This window comes from Perissodus microlepis, chromosome 13, assembly GCF_051167445.1.
Source record: "Perissodus microlepis isolate ML-2025 ecotype Zambia chromosome 13, ASM5116744v1, whole genome shotgun sequence".
NCBI lineage: Eukaryota > Metazoa > Chordata > Actinopteri > Cichliformes > Cichlidae > Perissodus > Perissodus microlepis.
This window is the reverse complement of record NC_140473.1, coordinates 22,676,047-22,695,222: the sequence shown is the minus strand read 5'-3', so window position 1 is coordinate 22,695,222 and position 19,176 is coordinate 22,676,047. Positions and strand designations below refer to the sequence as shown.

Genomic DNA, 19,176 nt, shown 5'->3' with positions numbered 1-19,176 from the left:
GTGAAGAATTTTAAGTGTGCAATGAGTATAGTCGGTAAAAACAAAATATTTATCAGAAAATTGTTTTGGACTATAAATGGCTTTACTGAGTTTTTGCTGATTTTTATTAATAACTTGTGGTCTCTTTGAGAAGTAGATACACTTTGAAATCCCATGAAATTCATATCCATAGATATATGATCTGTGTAAAATAAACATTGTAGACAATGTTTATATTAGCAGATGTATTATCATGTAAATTACCTAACTTATTTGTTATTGTGAAGTATGTCTTTTTCTTAGCCAAAAAATTTATTTCACCAAAAATTGCTCGCACAACCTGTTTTATTACAAGAAATTACAGTCCACATTTTCATTCAAAAGAAGATTAAATTAAAAAAAAAAAAGTTTATTAACATGTTATTCTCAGATATATGAAATATTTTCAACAATGTTACAACTATAAAACTAAAAGAGTAACCTGGAATACCACAGTTTTGTTACTTAAGATTACCAACCTACAATTCTACAGTGCTATTATTAAGTTCTCTCTCTCCAAGCATTCCTGGAGAAACTCTATCACCATAACCACTCCTCATGTCAAGTAGATCTTCCATTTTACTCTATAACAGATCGATCAAACATTTAGCATTTTTGGTATTTTATTCTCTTTAAGACAGATAAACAGAAGATGGATGGATGGATAGATGGATGGGATAAGTTTACATATGAACGATACACAGACAAGGCCACATTACACAGCATTTTTGGACAGTCTCTAAGTTATAGCTTTGGGACTGTTTTAGTGAGACTGACCAATGATTATTGCTAAGCATTATATTTTGCATGCAATGCAAGAGGTTCAATTCTTATCTCTCAAACAAATATATGCTGGTAGCATTCCTAAAATTTACTGTCTCAGTGAAATAAAAAGTAATGCTCTGTCTTAAATTGCTCTTTTTCTGTATCTGCATGTTTTCACTGTGACCTTCGTAAACGCTTTCCTGATGAGTTTGAGTGGCAACAGGCTAAGCAGGTTATTCTAGTTATTCTACTGCTCAGAAACACATTTAAGGTACTCCTGGGGGATCATGAAATGTTCCCAGGCCAGACAAGGTATATAATCTCTCCAGCAGGTTCTGGATCTACTTTTAGGTAAAGGGAAGCAACCAGGATGCATCCAAACCAGATGCACAACCTTTCCTTTAAACACGGAAGAGCAGCAGCTCTACTTCTAGCTCCTCACTCTATCTCTAAGGCTGAGCCCAGCCACCCTAGAGAAGAAACTCAGGCACTTGTGTGAATTCTTTGGTTATTGCCCATATCTCATGAACATATGTGAGGGTAGGAAAATAGGTGAACCAGTAAAATGAAAGTTTGTTGCTGACACCTTATAAATTTGCCAGTCAATACAACATTCACTCCATATAGAGAATTATATTGTGGTTGTTTGCCGATGAGTGTGCAGTTTCACGCTTAGGTCCACCCCTCGCTCATCACATCCATTTTCAAAATACCAAAATGGCGCTGGGCTTGTTATGGAGCTTCACAAAAATGTCTCGGTGGCTAAGTCCATCTTTTATACTGTCTATAGTTACAAACGTTGGTGGGGTCTCATATATCATATGTTGACATAAAGTAACTTCCTCATGAAACAAGAACTGCTTTCATTGCTATGCTGATGACACACAACTAAATCCACCAGCAGTCTGATATGCTTAGAGCTATGTAACAGACACCAAATGTTGATTGCCTTGAAACTCATAAAGCTCACAGATGCATCACTAGATTTGTCAGAATTTAATCCTGAATTTGATAACCTGGTTCCTCCATTAAGTCTAATGGAGTAAAGACAGGGCAGAAAATTTAAATCTGTGATATGTGTATGCCGGAGAGTTATCATTCAGCTAACACAATGCCAGAGATTCAAGACACCCATCTGAACAAATGCACTGGATGCACTTATGGTAAACTCTTTATTATGTTCTACTTGTATATGAAAACATACATGTAGCACTCTAGCGCAGAAAAGGATACATTTGGCTCCTTCCTTACTTTCCTACATTCCTAAATGGTTGTCACACCAGATGGATTTGCATGTTTTATTTGTCCTTCTGGACACAACCCTCCTATTAATTGACCTTAGGACTGGCACTAGTAGTACACCAGCATGAGGGAAAATCAGGTGATAAAGAAAGCAAAAAGCCATCAGCCATCAACCGTCCTGACCACATTTTGTCATGTGAGTTCAGGTTGCTGCTACCTTGCACCACAGTGTAGAACCAATAGATACTGAAAACCTTTCAGACAGGGGTTATTTAGATTATTTTTCTATGATTACTGGTTTTAAAACACTTGATCTCCAATTTGATCTTGTTATTCTATTTATTTATTTAATTTAAATCTTTCTTTTTTTTTACTTTATTGTTTATTGATCTGTGCCTCGACACACAACAGTGTTTGTGATTAGTGTTTGAAGACTTTAAGTTGTGCGAGTTTGTGGGGGGAACTGGCTTTGTGGCTTCTCCTGACCAGGGATCTTTCATTGGAAGGTAAATGTGTTAATCAGGGCAGATACGCTAAAGATACTGAGTCTATAGTTTAAAATAAACAACAACAATTTACCACAGTACAATGTAAGATGACAAAAAAGTGTTTCCTTGTTGCTGAAACTGGTTATTTCCTCACCAAAAAGAAATGCATATATATATAGATATATATCATTAGTCCATCAGTAATGAAAGCACCACTACACACTGCATGCATACTGCGCTAAGCCAGAGCCTTCATCTAATGAGGCCCCATGGTCTCCAGATCAATAAAGTGTTAAGAGGCCCTTTGAAAATAACACTGTAGTGTTAAGTTGGTCTGTCAAGCATACAGTCCACAAGCTGGGCAGCAGCACTTCAACTTAAGAGCTGCCATCTTGTTAACATGGATTTACTCATCACTAGTTTCAAATGGACTAAGGGCACTGCCCAACCTTCTACTCACATAGCATAGTAAATAGTAATGTACACACGCAAATGGAAATAATTATGCACGAATCTTAATTACTGTCACGAACCTTTAGTTGTATAAATAACTATTTGGCAGAAACTACAGATCACTGAAAGTGAATAATGGTGCTTGTGATTTAAACCACATACCGACACAGAGGTGGCCCATAACAATGGTGTAATTTTACATACTATGGTATCTCTGGCCTAAAATAATACTTGCTTTGGACACAAATGTTTAAGACGGAACGGTTGACAGTACATTAAAATGTGTAATATAAATTTAAGAAAACAATAACGCGCTGAAAAATGCAGAATGGAAATCACCCTCTTTTATTGACTGAACTGGACCTCCTTTCCCACCTTCACCATAGCCAACTCCATCTTTCCAAAGAGTCACTGTTAGCCTCACTCTGTCTCCCACCCACAGCCTAGCAACACACATACACACACAACGTAAGTTTGAGGGCGAGCTAGCGAATTCCTGAGGGCTATCCGGTTTCGGGTTGCCTTGGCAACCAAGCACGGAGGCAGATCCATTAATCATTGAGAGCAGTTCACTCCAGAGTGGAGGTCAGACTGATTGCTGTGGATTGGGTATCATCCCAAAACACACATACACACACACACACACACACTTACACACATACACATGGACCTTGATTTAAATTAGAAAAGATTGGTCTTCCAACTTTACCTATTTTCTGCCATAAAGTATGCAATCCATAAACCACACACGTGAAAAAGACACACCTATATACAGTATTAGAATGCAAACACAAACCTAATATACAGCTAAAACTGTCAGGGAAGCAATTCCATACTGTATCCTTGAATTCTTTCTTCCTTGGCCCTCTTTCCTAAAAGACTCGACATACAAACTCACACGTACACGCACAAAACAATCACTCCCTCCAGTGTTGTCTAGGCATCAAGACGGTGGCGTCCATCGTGGTGTCATGTGACGTGGTTACATGGAGCCGAGTGGATTAAGAGATTGGAGCGCCGCATTTATTTTTCAGGGACTCGGCTGAAACATTAGACCTGCACAGGTGTCTAGGAAAACTGAGAGAGCAAAGACAGAGAGCGAGAAAGAGAGAGAGAGAGAGAAGCATAGAGAGGAGTGGAAAGACACAAAAAGGAGCAGAGGAGAAAAAGCAACATAAAGACACTTTTTACCACTAAATATCATATTTATGTGTCCACATCTTCTATTCTGTTTTCATAAACCTATGTTTTCTAGTAGTATCTTGTAGTAAACTGTTTTTTTTATACATTATTATAAATCCACTGTATTGGGGATGCAACAAACAACGGGAGGGATAGCACGCATCAGTACTTCAGTATATTGCAAAAGCTCAGCTGTTTTTCTCATTAGCATTAAATAATAGTAGAAACACTGGACAAAGGTACTGGTCCACCTACACATCACAATTACAGGAGCTGGTCAGCGATAGAAATCCATGCCATGAAGCTGCTAGCAGGGAGGTTTTGTGCTGATGTTAATGCCAGAGGAGGTTTGGAGTTCGGCAGTTATTGAGTCTGCAAAATGTTGGCAACTTTAACGCACTATGCGCTTCAGCACTCGGTGACCCCACTCTGTAACTTTACATGATCTGCTCCTCGTGGCTGTGGTTCCCAAACACTTCAACTTTGCAATAATATCACTTACAACCGATCATGGGATATGCAGGAGAGAAGAAATTTGAATGGTTGCATTCAGTTGTACAACAACCTATTCTTTCACTTTTATATACTTGTCCACATATGTCCTGTGAACACTTTAGTATGTAGGTAATGTCACAAAAATGTGGAAAATGCAAAATATATGTTTAAATAGTTTGGCTTTCCTTGCACTGTTGTTTCAACTCACTTTCTTGTAAAACAGAGATGCAAATGCCAAAGTAAAGAAATAAGAAGGTAGACAGAGAAATGCATTTTCCCGTTTGTTCAGTCTAGGTTTCATTTATTCTCTTCACCAATTGAATGCATCTGCTACCAATCAATTTTACTGAGTAACCTCTATTAAAGGCCAACTATCACTATATAGCAAATACTACAGGCACAGATGGTCAGTGGTGTGCCCATGATCACACAATACATAGACCTCATGCTATTTTATTCACTCACTCACACACACTATCTCCAATGCAGTTTGTCCAGTGAGATTTATGGTGTCCTGGGAAACGTGATGTAGACGGCTACAAATCAGCATGACTATGAAATAGAGAGCCACATGAACACATACACACACACACATATTCAAGTGCACACACCAAATCTAAGCACATTTGTGTCACACACAGAAACGCAGGCACAGCCGTGACTCATGTGAGCACGCATACACTTTCAAACATACACATAGACACACACACACATAGGCACGAGCACATGAACACATGAAATATAGGTACAGCCACTGCACCACTGAACCGACTCCCAAAGGTGCCCACTAAATTTACTGGCTCCTCTAGCCACTTCAAAAGCTCTCCATAACTTAGAGGCCAGACGATTTTATTGTTTCATGGAAGAAAGGACGGTGAAAAAAAAGAAGCAAAGGAGAGCGAAGGAGTGAAAGATAGATGTACTGGGAAAAAATTAAATCCTCCTTTGTTTCAGACAATTAAAATTCCTCTGGTTCTAAGTCATGTGGACCCACAAATACAGAACATACATGTTGCCACACCCTTACACATTTGCGCCAAAGCAAAAAATTTGTTAATTCCATCCTTAATGTCTTTAACTCTTCATCAGTAATGCACATATGCACACATGGAATGGCTGTAGCTCAGGCGGTAGTGCAGGTCACCTACTAATCAGACAGTTGGTGGTTCGTTCCCTGTCTGCTCCAGTGCATGCCAAATATCCTTGAACAAGATGCTAACCCCACGTTGCTCTCTGATGGACAAATGTGTGTGAATGTTAGTTAGAAAGAGCTTAGAAGGAAAGTAAATGAGGCAAGTTGACTATGAGAACCAGTCCATTTAGCAATAGAAGACTGAGCATTTTAATTCTCCCCTTTTCCATCTGTACCTGTCTCCATCTTTTTTTCTGCACGTGAACCTCCCTGTGAGTTACGATCAGTGAAGCCAGTTAGACCTAATGATGTAGACACTCCAGGTTATGGGGCAAAGAGCTGGTAGCAGAACTTGTTAATGGCCATTTTAGTAGTAACACTTGCCTTGCGGCACTGCACTAATGATAAGCAAAGGTGATAAGTGGTTGAGTGATCCTGCCATAGGCCTCATTTAAGAATTCAAATCAGTTAATAACGTGGTCGCTATAAAGTGATTTAAGTTTGTTTTTTTTAATAGTTGAAGTTACAGTAACAATTAGGGTTTATAGCAGTATGGAAAAACATCTTACTGAAGTGATGACAGGGCTTGTGCATGGAAATTGCATGGTTTTGTGCCTGGTTTTGATTTGTGCTCAAATGTCAGCTCTACTGCTAAAAAGTCACAGCATGTGTCATTTGCACTTCATCTTCTTTACGTAGTTCTTGTTCCATAACATTTATCAGTAATCAAACACTTTTGCTATTCAGCCATTCATGTCAACTGTAAACCCTCGATGCACACACTCACAGTATTGGGTAAGATGAGACTTTGTATTTAGCAAACTGAGCTTCCTGGCAGGTGGTCCACCAAATGTTATCTTTTTAACCTGTGTCCTCGTACATGCACATGCAACACACAAGAGCCTATTTGCTAAATGAGCACAGGTGATCACGAAAGGATAAGGAGGCCTCTGACAGAAGGACAAGGATTTACTAAATCAGCCCAAACAGAACAAAGACATGAAACAGGGAGATCATATTGAAGTTGCACTGAAATATACTAGAGCTCTTCGTGCATGCTCTTCCAATACTTGCTAATTACATTGCTTCTAAGCAACTTTATATGCACGTGTTTATCTTTCCGTGTGTGCAACCCATGTCGAATAATAGACTAGTACCATCTGCTGCTTGATGGTTCAGGCAAAATTCTCAGCATGCAGTTGGTGGTCCCAGCTTTAGCCATCCCACAGATTATCTATCAGTGTTTGCATCTCCATGTATATATGTGTGTATCTCTGTGTGTGTTTAGCTGCTTCATGTATGCATGTGTTTTTGTGTGCACACTGCAGCCAACCAAGTCAGAACACCCAGATGGAATGAGGGATCAAATTCTTGATTAAAAATGGCAGAGGGAGTTCTGAATTTTTCTGTGTGTGTCTGTGTGCCTTGTGTGCCGTGTTCATATGCTGTGTGACACATATACCCTCTCCCACATGTTTTGTACCTGCTCACACACTGAGTTAGGTAAAGTTGATAAATTCCAGATATCCTTGCCACCCTCTCACAAACTCAGCTTTGCGTCGATGGAAATAGAAATGCGGACTTATTCTATGCAATTAACCTTTAATTAAGCAGGAAAGGCAGCAAAGAGCCACAGAGGAACAATACACTGTCTGTTCATTTATTGGAGTGTTACAGCTCCAGAGTCTCACCCAATACTCAATAGAGCATGTTCAAATTAGGAAATAATTCCTGCTTATGAGCTTTATGGAGGTTTGCCAACAAAAATGATCAGCATTCGTCATGAAAGCTGTTAAATACAGTAAACATGACTTTGCTTAAAATATCTTTTTCATATGGCTTGATGAAACACATAGTAAATAAAACAGTTAGCCTTCTAAAAATAATATTTTTGTCCTTCCAGTATAGCTAATGGTGATATTATATCCAATAACTGACCAGCTGCCACATCAAAGACAAATTAAAAAAAGAGAGATACAGAAGAAATCCTAAATTGAAATTGATGTAAAATTCCACAGCAGCAAAGGTGGAAAGTAGTACAGCTTTCAGAGTATGTAATGTAATGATGAACTTGCCTGTGTAAACGCTCTGCCCATGTGTGATCTATTTTTGAGACAGAGCCTTACAAATCAAATTAAGTATGCCATAGACACCTCATGCTTTCCCTTTTTCTGGATTTCTTCAAAATCAACTGGTCTCTGATCTGAAGGCTGATCTGAAGCATTGAAACTGGACTTTTTACAGCAGGTAGCAAGGAGAGATGATTTGCTCTTTTCCTGTCAGATATATCTTTGCCCTGTACTGCCCCGCAGATCACTGCACACACTCCTTTGACTATTTATGGCAGCAGTTAACTCTCAGTGCTCTGGTAAAGAGCTTCAGCAGCAGGTGAAGTCAAAGATATAGCAGAGAACCATATCCCGGGCCTGACACGATACCACAACGCATAAACTCACGCAGATGAAAAATTGCAGCGACCAAACTCACCAGGGTTAAAGATTAAAATGTGTGTTTTTGTGTGTGTTTTAGAGCTAGTAGTGTGATACCAGATTGATTCCAGACTGGTGTTTTTGTGGTTTTTGGAAAGGTAATACCCTCTGCCCTCTTTTTGCTGTAGCGCTGCTGTTGCACAGCCTCTATCCATTCAGCTGATGGATGTCGCCCAAGAGACTCGCAAACGAAGTGCAACCTGCAACATCAGGAGAGAAGATGCCACAAAAGAAGAGGGAAGAAGGTAAAAGAGGACAAAGGAAGAACAGAAAGGAGATCTCAAGTCAACAAAACATAGTGTTATTAAGACGGTACAATCATCCACTTCTGTAGCGCTCTATTCTACTTTATTCTATTCTGTTCTTTTTGTGAGACACAGCTTAGTGTCCATTTTCTCTTCCTCATTCCAACAGAAGGATTGATCCCTCAGGCCATAGACCGTTTCAAAATGGGCTTTATTATAGCACACTGTTTCTTTTGATTACAGGAAGGTCTCACTTTACCCCACCACTCCATAGCTGTGTGTATTGTATTACCCACTGTTCTGCATGTGCATGTGTGTCAATATACATGTGTATGCAGATATGTTAGTGCTTTTTATTTGGGCTCCAGATTAAGGCCTCTTATTGCCTGGGTTCTGCTGCATGAGTCATTTATTTCAACGTAATATTTAGAGCAGTTTTTGCCTCGCATTGGTTAAAAAACATGTCCTGTTTGATGTGAAGCTTGCCCTTGTATTGATTTATTTCCAATTATTTCCAAGTAGTCACACCTTTGCTCTGTTTTGACCACATGCTGGATTTGTGCTGGGCTTAAAAAAGCATTTCAGGCTGATTAATGATATATACAGTATTTAAAAATATCCTTTAATTTTAAATACATGACCACGCTGGTTTATCTAAAAAAGCAGTAAGCAAAGCACGTAAAGTAAAGTAAGAGGTCCAAAAGTGGTCATAAAAGACGCTGAACATCTTTCATATCCATTTCCAAATGGATATCACAACCACATTTGGAAAGAATAACTAAGAAGTTGCGAATAGAGTTGCATAGTGTTTAATAAATTGAATCTGACTGGCCAATAAAATCCTGCCGTCTGCTCAGAAGGGGTCATTAAAAGGTCAAGGGCCTAACCCCTGATCCAGACAGACAGCCTCGATTCCGTGTTTTCCGCAAAACACAAATGGGTGAAATTCATACTTCAGCAATGTCAACTTCCCTCTGCAGCGCTGTCACTTACAGCACAGGCCTTGGAGAGCACAGAGAGCGAGTGAGAGAGAGAAGATATATCCTGTATCATTTCCTGTTCTGCCAAGCGATGTCTTTCTGACCTTGTTCATGATATGCCTCCACGCTTCTCAGTATACTCCTTCCTGGCGCTTTTATATGTGAATCTGTCTCTCTGTCTGTCTGTCTTTCTTGCTGATCCGCTTTTTATCTGTCTGTCTGCGTCTTGCTCTTGACTGTACCTGTTTCTCCCTCTACCTTCCTGTCTCTCTTCGTCTACACACGGCTTGCAGCTGGCAATATAAGGTGCACACTGCAGGACGAGGAGGGTATATTTGCTTCTTTTCATTCCAGGCATCACGCCAGATGCCGCCTCTCCCTCTACACCCATTTTTGACCACATGGTCAAGAGGGAGTGTTTTCTGTTGCTTTTGGACTGCACTTTCAAAAAGCCTTTCCCTCGCCCTGTCTGTCTTCCCTACACGTCTGACGAAAACTCAGACTCCTTTTTTCCAACCAGAAGTGCTAGTTCTGGCATCGTGAGCAGCTCTCTGCAACCCCAACCCCAACGTGCTTGCACACACACACACGTGCGTACGCTAACCACACCTCAAGCCCTTCACTAAAACACCAAATATCTAATTTTTCGAGCAGGAGCATGGAGGAGAGAGATGGAAAAAAAGAGATACGGCATATTTATGAAAACAAACTGGACTGATGCTTTGACAAGTGCAGTTTAGATTGTGGGTATATACCAACAGGAAAGGTGAGAAGCAGGTAAATGTAAACGTTCATTACATTACCATCGACTGCTGGGCCTCTGATGTACGATCCCAGCTTTCTTAAAAGCTCTCCTCTGACCAAAGTCTAGCTTCTTCTAATTCCACCCAGAGCTCTGGGAATTTATTAAATTACCTAAAATGATCACATAAGAAAAAGAGCTTTAGAATTTGCTGAGGTGCACAGGATAAGCTTTCAGACCTATCTACAGAATCTCTTTAATTCACCAAAAGTGTGTGTGTTTTAAAATGTCAAAGTGCCTCAGTGCAGCTTCTTTTTTGCTGAGTCCATTAAAATTTCCCACATCCTTCTTTTACAAAACACAAAAATTGTTCGATATTGATGGAGTTAGCCAGTGTGCACAGAGGTAATCACTCTGGGAATAATTTATTCATTTTTATGTCTTTCAAATTCCCTCTTTTTGTAACACTTATAGGCAGATTTATTATAGTCATTACAGAATTATTATACGTGTATTTCTTTGACTTTGCTACAATTTAACTAAATTTATTAAATGACAATAAACTGGTGCAATAATTTGTAAACAATTTCAAGCCTTTACACAATTAAATGTAGTATAAAGACAATATAAAAAAGTTTACAAATGTTAATGTTGAATTTGACATATGCATGTTTTGCACTGTTTTCTCCCATTGCTTCTTTAAACAACACTGTAAGAGCTGTTAAAATGTTTGTGATTTTTTAAAAATTGCAAACAGCCTGATGCAACATTTCAGTCGCCCAACAGTTTATCATCTCCTCCTTTGTCATCTGTTTTCATAATGCACAAATCATTTTCAATGGGGTACAATTCTGGACCAGTTTAGGCAGGCCAGTTTAGCATTTTGACCTTTTCCTACTGGCCCATGCTGCTGTAATATATTTAGAATCAGCATTGTCTTGTTAAAATGAACCAGATCTTCTCTCAGTGATATATTGCTCCAGAACCTGTTTATAATCCTCAGCATTAATGGCGCCTTCGTAGATGTGCAGGTTACCTATGCCATGAGCATTAATGCACCCTCATACCATCACAGATTCTGGCTTTTTAAATTGTGTGCTAATAACAAGCCAGATGGTTCTTCTCTCCACGTTAGTCTGGAGGATGAGGTGTCTAGAAAAGAATTTTGATTCATAAGACCACAGGACAGTTTCCACTCTGCCTCAGTCCATGCAAAATAAGTTTGGGCCCAGAGAATGCAGCAATGTTTCTGGATCTTGTTTGTACCAGTTTAGTTTTGTCTAACATTTGTGGATGCAGAAATAAACTGTATTCACTGACAGTGGTTTTTAAAACAGGTCCTGAGCTATGTAGTCTGTTTCAAATACAATGGTGCCTGAGGACCATGCAGCCATTCTGTATTAGTTTTCAGCTTGTATAGAGTCTTCTCTGGGATAACAATACTTTAATGATAATATTTACTGGTAATGAAAAAATCTGAATGTTGACTTTGTGAATTGTTACAGTCTCCCAAAAAGTGGTAATCCTTCCACATCTTTGGTTTTAAGAGACTCCACTTCTCTAATATTTTCTGTTGTTGTCCAGGCCAACTATTTGAAAGATTGTTCATTAAATTAATGATTATATCCTTGCCCTTTGAAGAAAAACATTTCTCAGTTTCAGCATTTAATATTTTGTATTTCTACTGTTTAAAATTGAAATATAGGGCTTAAATAATTTTATAGCTTTTTCTCATCTATTTTTCCAAACAACTTTGTAAATAATTATCGATATATATATTTAAGAATTGAGACAAATCCTTTGAATAATTGATTTTGTGTTTGCTTGTCGCTTTAATGAAATCTGACTTTGATAATTTAGCTTAATGAGTATCTTTCACCATTACAAGACCTGTTATAAGCATAGAGACATCAGCCAGACAGCTGCAGATGCACGCTCAAACTCACACACATGCACACACACACACACAGAGGACTGTGTTAATGAGAGTGTACTCTCCTTCTGTTTCACTCTTTCTCATCCCATCAGGGAATATAAAGTTTAACAAGCGTTTTGCTATCAGTGACCCTGAGGAGGAAATGCACTCACCACCGAGAAATACTACTAATTACCCCAAACTCCGTGGGTGTCTCTGCTGCTGTGAGTTTTGCATGTGTGTGCAAGAAGAAAGCTTCAAGAAAGTTTCAAACAGGGTTTGTGTAGCAGGAGGTGGTGTTTTAGTTGTGTGTGTGTGTGTGTGTGTGTGTGTGTGTGTGTGTGTGTGTGTGTGGTGGTGGTGGTGTGGTGGTGGTGGGGGGGGTTAGGTAGTAGTTAGGTTTTAGATGGGTAGGTGGAGGCTAATTTATGTCAGCACTATAGCGAGCTCCAAGATTTATTGATGGTAAGGCAATACAGGGAGATCTGCTTCTTCAAAAATGCTCTGCAGCTCCCTCCTGCTCTACACACATAACTTAATGCCCTCCACCTTCCACCTCCCACCTTCTATTATACAACATGTCTGTCTTTCACACCAAAGCCGACTGTAATTGTAGAGGCCGTACTGTTGCTGTGCTGACGCAAAGGACATATGGTCCTGAAAGAAACCATTAGAAGTATTGGGGGGTGGTGCTTGAATTCTGTCTCAGTCTTACACTCACTCACGCACACACAGAGATGCACACGATTCCAGTGTACATGACCCATTCCATGTTTTCCCCATTCGTATAAAATGACAGAATTCTTTAAATTTGTGGTGAGATTAGAGCAAAAAAAGTTGTCCTTTGGAGGTAAAGGGAATTTACCAGCTGAGACTGGACAATAATTTGCAAATGGGAGAGGTGGGAGTATTAACACAAGGAAGGAAATGCCCTGTAAATATTTGGGAGTGATGTCTGTTTCTCAGTATCAAAACTCCATGGGTGTATTTTTTGTACTTCTCTATAACATTTATACTGTTATTTATGTGCAGATTTTAGTAGGGTAGATATGTGTTGGTATGCCATTTACAACCGTTTGTTTCATGACTTTTAGTAAGATGTTTGAGTTTCTGAATTCTTAAAGACTTTAACATTTTGTCGTTCGTTATCACTTCCAGCCTGAATGGAGACACTTTGAAATGACCTTAATTCCTAAATTGGTAAATTCATAATTAAACTTTATTTAATAGTTGTTACTGTTAACAAATAATGAAGTGATAAAAATTTTATCAACTGGTTATTACAAAGTTGTCACTTGTGTTTACATCTGTAAAAAGAAGTTTGGGGTGAATCACATGTAGATTGTTGTTTATTTTTTTACTTCCCTCATTTTTGTTTACTTTTACTCGAGGTTCCGTGAGGTTTTGAGACCACGTTTGGTTAGGCGTAGGAAAAGATTGTGATTTGGATAAAAATACTGTCAGCTGGAAATAACACTAGTCTGGCTATTGCCATGTCGCAGAACCAACGCTAAATTACAGGCAGTACTGGCAGTATTTGAAGCTCTAGGTATGAGAACTGGCTCACTGATCAGTAATAAAATATTTGCTATTAAATGGTAATAACATGTGGTGATCATTAAAAACGCATAACTGAGAATATACAATGTTGATACTAGTAAAGTGTATTTGTTATAGCTGTGGTAATAAAACATTATAATTCATAAATTATTATTGTATTACACAAACTGATTATATAGATAAACATGCATTATAAATTAATGATATAAATATTAATATTTATACCTTCATTGTTTTAAAAAAGAAGCAAAATAAAAATTTATTAAAGTACAATTAACTATTATTTGGACTTTATTATTATTTATTATTATTATTTGGAGGTTATCATCAAGTGTTACCTCAAAAGGTATTCCTGTTAGCTATAATAGCTTGGACACATGTGTCCATGGGTATCTCTTCTGTTGATGTCAAGCAGAAGGAACTTCAAAGTCATGTTCTAGTATGTTCAGGATTTTTATATGCAGGCCTGGGTTCTCTCCCAGTCGAGGTCGTTTCAAAAGAGCTGAAGGCTTATAAAAGCCATGTTAGGGTTATTATGTACATCCTATCTGCCTCAGCCTTCACTGACCCACGCACACACACACAAACTGTGTGTACGTGTTTTTGTGTGTGTGTGTGGTCATTAGGCAGAGCTACAGTGGAATCCGTTTACTCTCATAATTTTGCTGTTCGTTTTTGTGAGCCCGAGAGGAGGAACGAACATCCTGAGTTTATTGGCCATTAGAGAGCTCTAGATGTGTGTGTGCATTTAAGATTGTGTGTGTGTGTGTGTGTGTGTGTGTGTGTGTGTGTGTGTGTGTGTGTGTGTGTGTGTGTGTGTGTGTGTGTGTGTGTGTGTGTGTGTCAGGAGAGCCAGTTTGTTTGGCTAAGTGAGGCAATTTTGGTCTTTAAGTATCTCATGTCACTTCCCCTGAAACAGGGGCAAGTGATACAAGTGCTCCATTCTTAGCATCACAACACACACAACCACTTGCATGGACACTTACACACATTTCACTCACACTATTCGGGCACCATTTTGACTGGAATATTTGTTCTTGGACATTATTTTCCGACTGTAAATTTGTATTTCAATAATGCTGTTGAAACTACTCTAAGTAGTAAAACAAAAAGCAATTTGTGATTTTACAATATGAGGCTTTAGCCCTCTACAGTTATTTACTTTATGTATGAGCCTCTAATTATTTTTCTTCTGCTACAGTTGGGTCACATACTCTTCTTTTGTGTCCATGCCCTTGTCTTTCAAAGCCTAATGTAAGCAAATTAAAAGGACTTATGACTGATGTAATTGAAAACAAAGCACTTGATCCCCAAAACAGATTCACTGACATGCTTAGAAAAAAACCTATAAACCTCAAACATGTGCTCCAGTACATCACTGAAGGAAATGTACGTATGCCTGTCAAATGCAGCATAATTCCTTAAAGTCCAGTAAGATGTTACCTGATTGGCTCTTCAGGGTGGTCCTCTGATTAACCCGACTAGCTGGGAAGCAGACGGCTTTGATCTATGATTGGAGAGGTCACTCGCTGAGGTCAGCCAGCGTCCGCAGTGAATCTTAGGAGGCCAGTGATGAAGTTTTTGAGGAGCAGCTTTCCAAAATGAGACGTGACACCTAATTTCACATAAAAAAGAAAGAAAAAAAGTTAGCAGCATGCATGAGAGTGAACTCATACTGACTTGCATTGAAGTTAACAGCTCACCGCAGTCCTTGACTTAAAAAATCAGTTTCTTCATGCAATCAGATGTTTTTTGACAAGCTTTAAAATGAACACCCTTTTAAATTAGATGGATGATTGGGTGATATAGTGTGTGTGAAACATATTGTTATGTTTATGGCAAATACGATATGTGATCAAACTAATGTTTAGTGGAATCACCTGTGCTCCAAACTGCATGATGTATGTTTGCTACAGTATTCTTACAGCAATGTGTGAAATTATTTGGACAAGTGACTTGTGCTGAGCAACAATATGGCATAATAATGTAGCCATGAACTACATCCCCAAAGATTGAAACCAAAAACGGAAAAAGTTGATTGCAAGGTTAGTCTGCACTTAGACTGACAATCAGTTGATCACCTTCAACAGATCATTTTATAGCTCTGATTTCCTCTTGTTTATTTTTGTCTGTTTTATTAGGTTTTTAAATCAGCGTTTAGCGAAAACAAGGCATTTGTAGGCCTTTCACTTTTCCTGAACTAATAACAGTACACACAAATCAATTAGTTATTATTATTTTCCAACTTGGTAAAATAGCTTTAGGTTGGATATCAGTCTGTAAATTAGTATCACACACTCTCTTAATCTATCTTTTCTGTGTCATTGCTTTTTCCTTCCCCACTGCTTCTTTGTCACTGCTGTAACTTTTCATCCCCTCTGTTGCGTCAGAGGAAGATGAACTCTGAGCAGCTGTGTTACTCCCTGCCTAAGTGAGTTATGGCAAGCTGCTGTCCTCTTGGCTTTTATTGATAATATTACACTGGCTGATGTAAATATGACTCCGCCTCCACCCTCTGTCATCCTAATGCAAACCTGGAGCTCGCATCTGTGTTTGTGTGTGCGTGTGGAGGTGAATGAATTTAACGTCTGCTCGTCTATAACGCGCGAACGAGTAAGGAAGTCAGGCCCCAGTTCACTGTGTATCAGTGTTTGTGTGCAAGTGTTTGTGTGAGTGTGTGTGTCGCAATCGCTTCCTGACCCCAGGACACTCCTTCCCCAGGTAGAAGCACAACGTCAGGCTTCATGCAGTTTGCCGGAAATATTGAGCTGAGACTCGACATGATAAACAGCACAGAGCATTGAGCTGGCTAAAAGAATATCCTGCCTTCATGCGTGTATATATTTTTTATCTGTCCATGCTGGGCTGCTGTGACTTCCCGCAGTGCTGTAAATAATATGTCTTTTCACAGGTGGATGTCTCCATGCGATGCACACTCGGGAACAGGACTGGATTTTACTGCCGCATGTGATTTTATAGCTGTCATTTCTCTTTATTCCTTTTTTTTTTTTTGCTTGAATTAGACATTCATCATTGTTGCTCTAGAAAAACAAATGTAAAAATGATCAAAGTGCACTAAAACACAACTGCAAGAAAAGACACGCACGTTTGAGACACCAGCTGCATGGCATGCACTCATTAGGTTTTTGCTGCCCTGACCTCAAGGTGTAAATTCTACATTAATGCCTCGTCTATTAGTTAAACCAAACTCTGAAGGACACACACAACACAGGCAGACGCACACATCCTTTACATCCACACACACACACCAGTACACATATCACACATACACGTGCATATTCAGAAAAGCACACGGAGAGCCGTGCAGCAGCTGTCCACCACCCACACACTCCAACCATGCCACCGCCTCTCCACACACACCAACACAATCAAGCCCACTGTACCACATTCACTGCATTCTACCATTCCTCTTACACAGACAGGCAGGAAGCAAATGTGTCATTTATTAGAGCCTGTTTCCAATCTGTGCTGATGATGAATATCTCCGATCTCCCCATGCTGCTCCTGAATATTCTGAGACAAAGGCCTCTTATGAAATTATACTGTCATTAGGATGACTGCTCTGATTAGATATTGAGACTGGATTAGCCATCTGCTTGGCTCTTTGGCAGAGGAATGATTTGATCTGAAATAATTACCATTTATTCCTTCATGAGAACACACAGAAGGTTTTAGTTTCAAAACACGATAGGCCATGTTTATCTTGAGCGGCAAAGAATTTCCTTGTGTGGAGGAATTCTTTAAATTGGGGTCCTGTGCTGTTTTTATATCCTGTTTAAACTTTAACTGGATTTTTAAGGTGAATGTAAAAGGCGCACTTTCAACTACTTCTCAGATCTTAATTATTTAGAGATATTTTTATGATTTTCACAAAAATATTTAGCCTGCCATACATATTAAGGAAACGAGACAGCACACTGTTTTGAACCCGCATAACCAAGTTTAAATTTTAGATTTTTAATACCTCTTACAGTAAAAGCTTGTTTCCATACGACAGGCAGCATTGAGGAATGGAGATTGTTGAGGGCAGTGTGCTGGTATCAGTAGTTGCCACTGTGGAATGGACATATGTAGCAATTTATCACTTGTCTCTCAGCACATGCGTGGGTGGCCCCGCAGCAGGTATTATTGCAATTTAGGAGCAATTGACAGTAATCCCCCTCTTGCTTATGTGAAAGCTCATCATCCCTTCACCGTCCAGCAGCCGCATCTTCACTAGAACGGACCTCCAGAGCTGATATACGTCGTAGCTCGTGTTCTGTATCATTATCTGCTCGTCTCGCTCTTTATCGGGGTGGTCTGTAGAGGCATGTCAGAGAATAATACACTCAATGAAAAAAATGTGCAGATCCACTAATGGCAGTCTTGCGCATGGCTATTCAGGTTTAAGATGTAGAACTTAGTCGTACGTGTACTTAAGTCATGAGCTCTACTGTATTAACTAATATATGGAAACCATTAGTAATAAGAATAAGCAACCTGATCATGAAATCCTAAATAGCTTCACAGTAGGTTGGTGTATAGCAAACTCAAATACAGTAATGGCCTCTTTTCTCCTCTGAGCTACGGAAGAATTTACCTAAAGTTTGATTTTGGGGCAAATCTAAACATACTGCAGTGGCTTATGGTGGCAAAAAGAGTTGACCCACAAAATAAACTCTCAGTTCAGCGGGCAGTTCCCTCACCTCCGAGAAATCACTGAAGAACAAGATACTTAAATAAGTTTTGTGTGAGTGGCAGTTGGAGTCAGATTCAATTAGTGAGTAGTGAGCGTCTGAGTGAACTCAGCCTGCTGCTCGGCCGCGCTGTATTTACTGCTTTGTTGTTTTTTCATCCAGGAAGTATGAGGTGTGGCTACTATATAGAAATCAGGGTGAGAAGGTCACAGTGACGTTGGCCTCAAAACACAGAACAGGAAGAACAGGAAGATCTTCATCTAGCCGTAATTTCAGTAAGGCTGCAGATAATACAGGGAATGTAAAACTGTATGTTTAGAAATATATATTTGCAAATGAACATTTAAGTCAAAAGATTATGTAAAGAAATGGCTTAAATCTGATCTAGTCCCACACAGCTATAGCCCCTAAACACAGTACAATATTCTAAGACTGTGATTTTTGCAGAATTGCAAATGCCATTAAAAAACATCTTTAGCAGATTGTAGACTTAAAGGAGCTGAAAAGTTTATGGTCCAGGGAGAAAATACATATGAAGATCATTCAGAATATAAGTCTTTGCTTTTAGTACCTATATTGTATGCACCAATTCAAGAGACATTTTTGAACTGAGAAATATAATAATGTTACAGCTGTGCAAATCCAGATTTAATTTGAACTAAAGTTTTAGAAAGTAAGACGTTGAATTAGGGGCATAAACAGGAACACTATAAGCAATATTGTGTAATGATGTATGAGGCAGTTCCTCAGCTTAGGCCCCATCTTTTCTTTTC

At 39.1% G+C, this 19,176-nt stretch overlaps 1 long non-coding RNA gene across 1 annotated transcript in view; it reads right to left on the bottom strand.

The window, feature by feature from the left end:
- LOC146375157 (uncharacterized) overlaps positions 1-15,311 on the bottom strand; it is a 31,302-nt gene extending 15,991 nt beyond the window's left edge. The window contains exon 1 of the long non-coding RNA XR_014802037.1: positions 15,150-15,311. This is a non-coding gene — a long non-coding RNA (uncharacterized LOC146375157). The remainder of the gene's footprint in view (positions 1-15,149) is intronic.
- Positions 15,312-19,176: the final 3,865 nt, after the last annotated feature.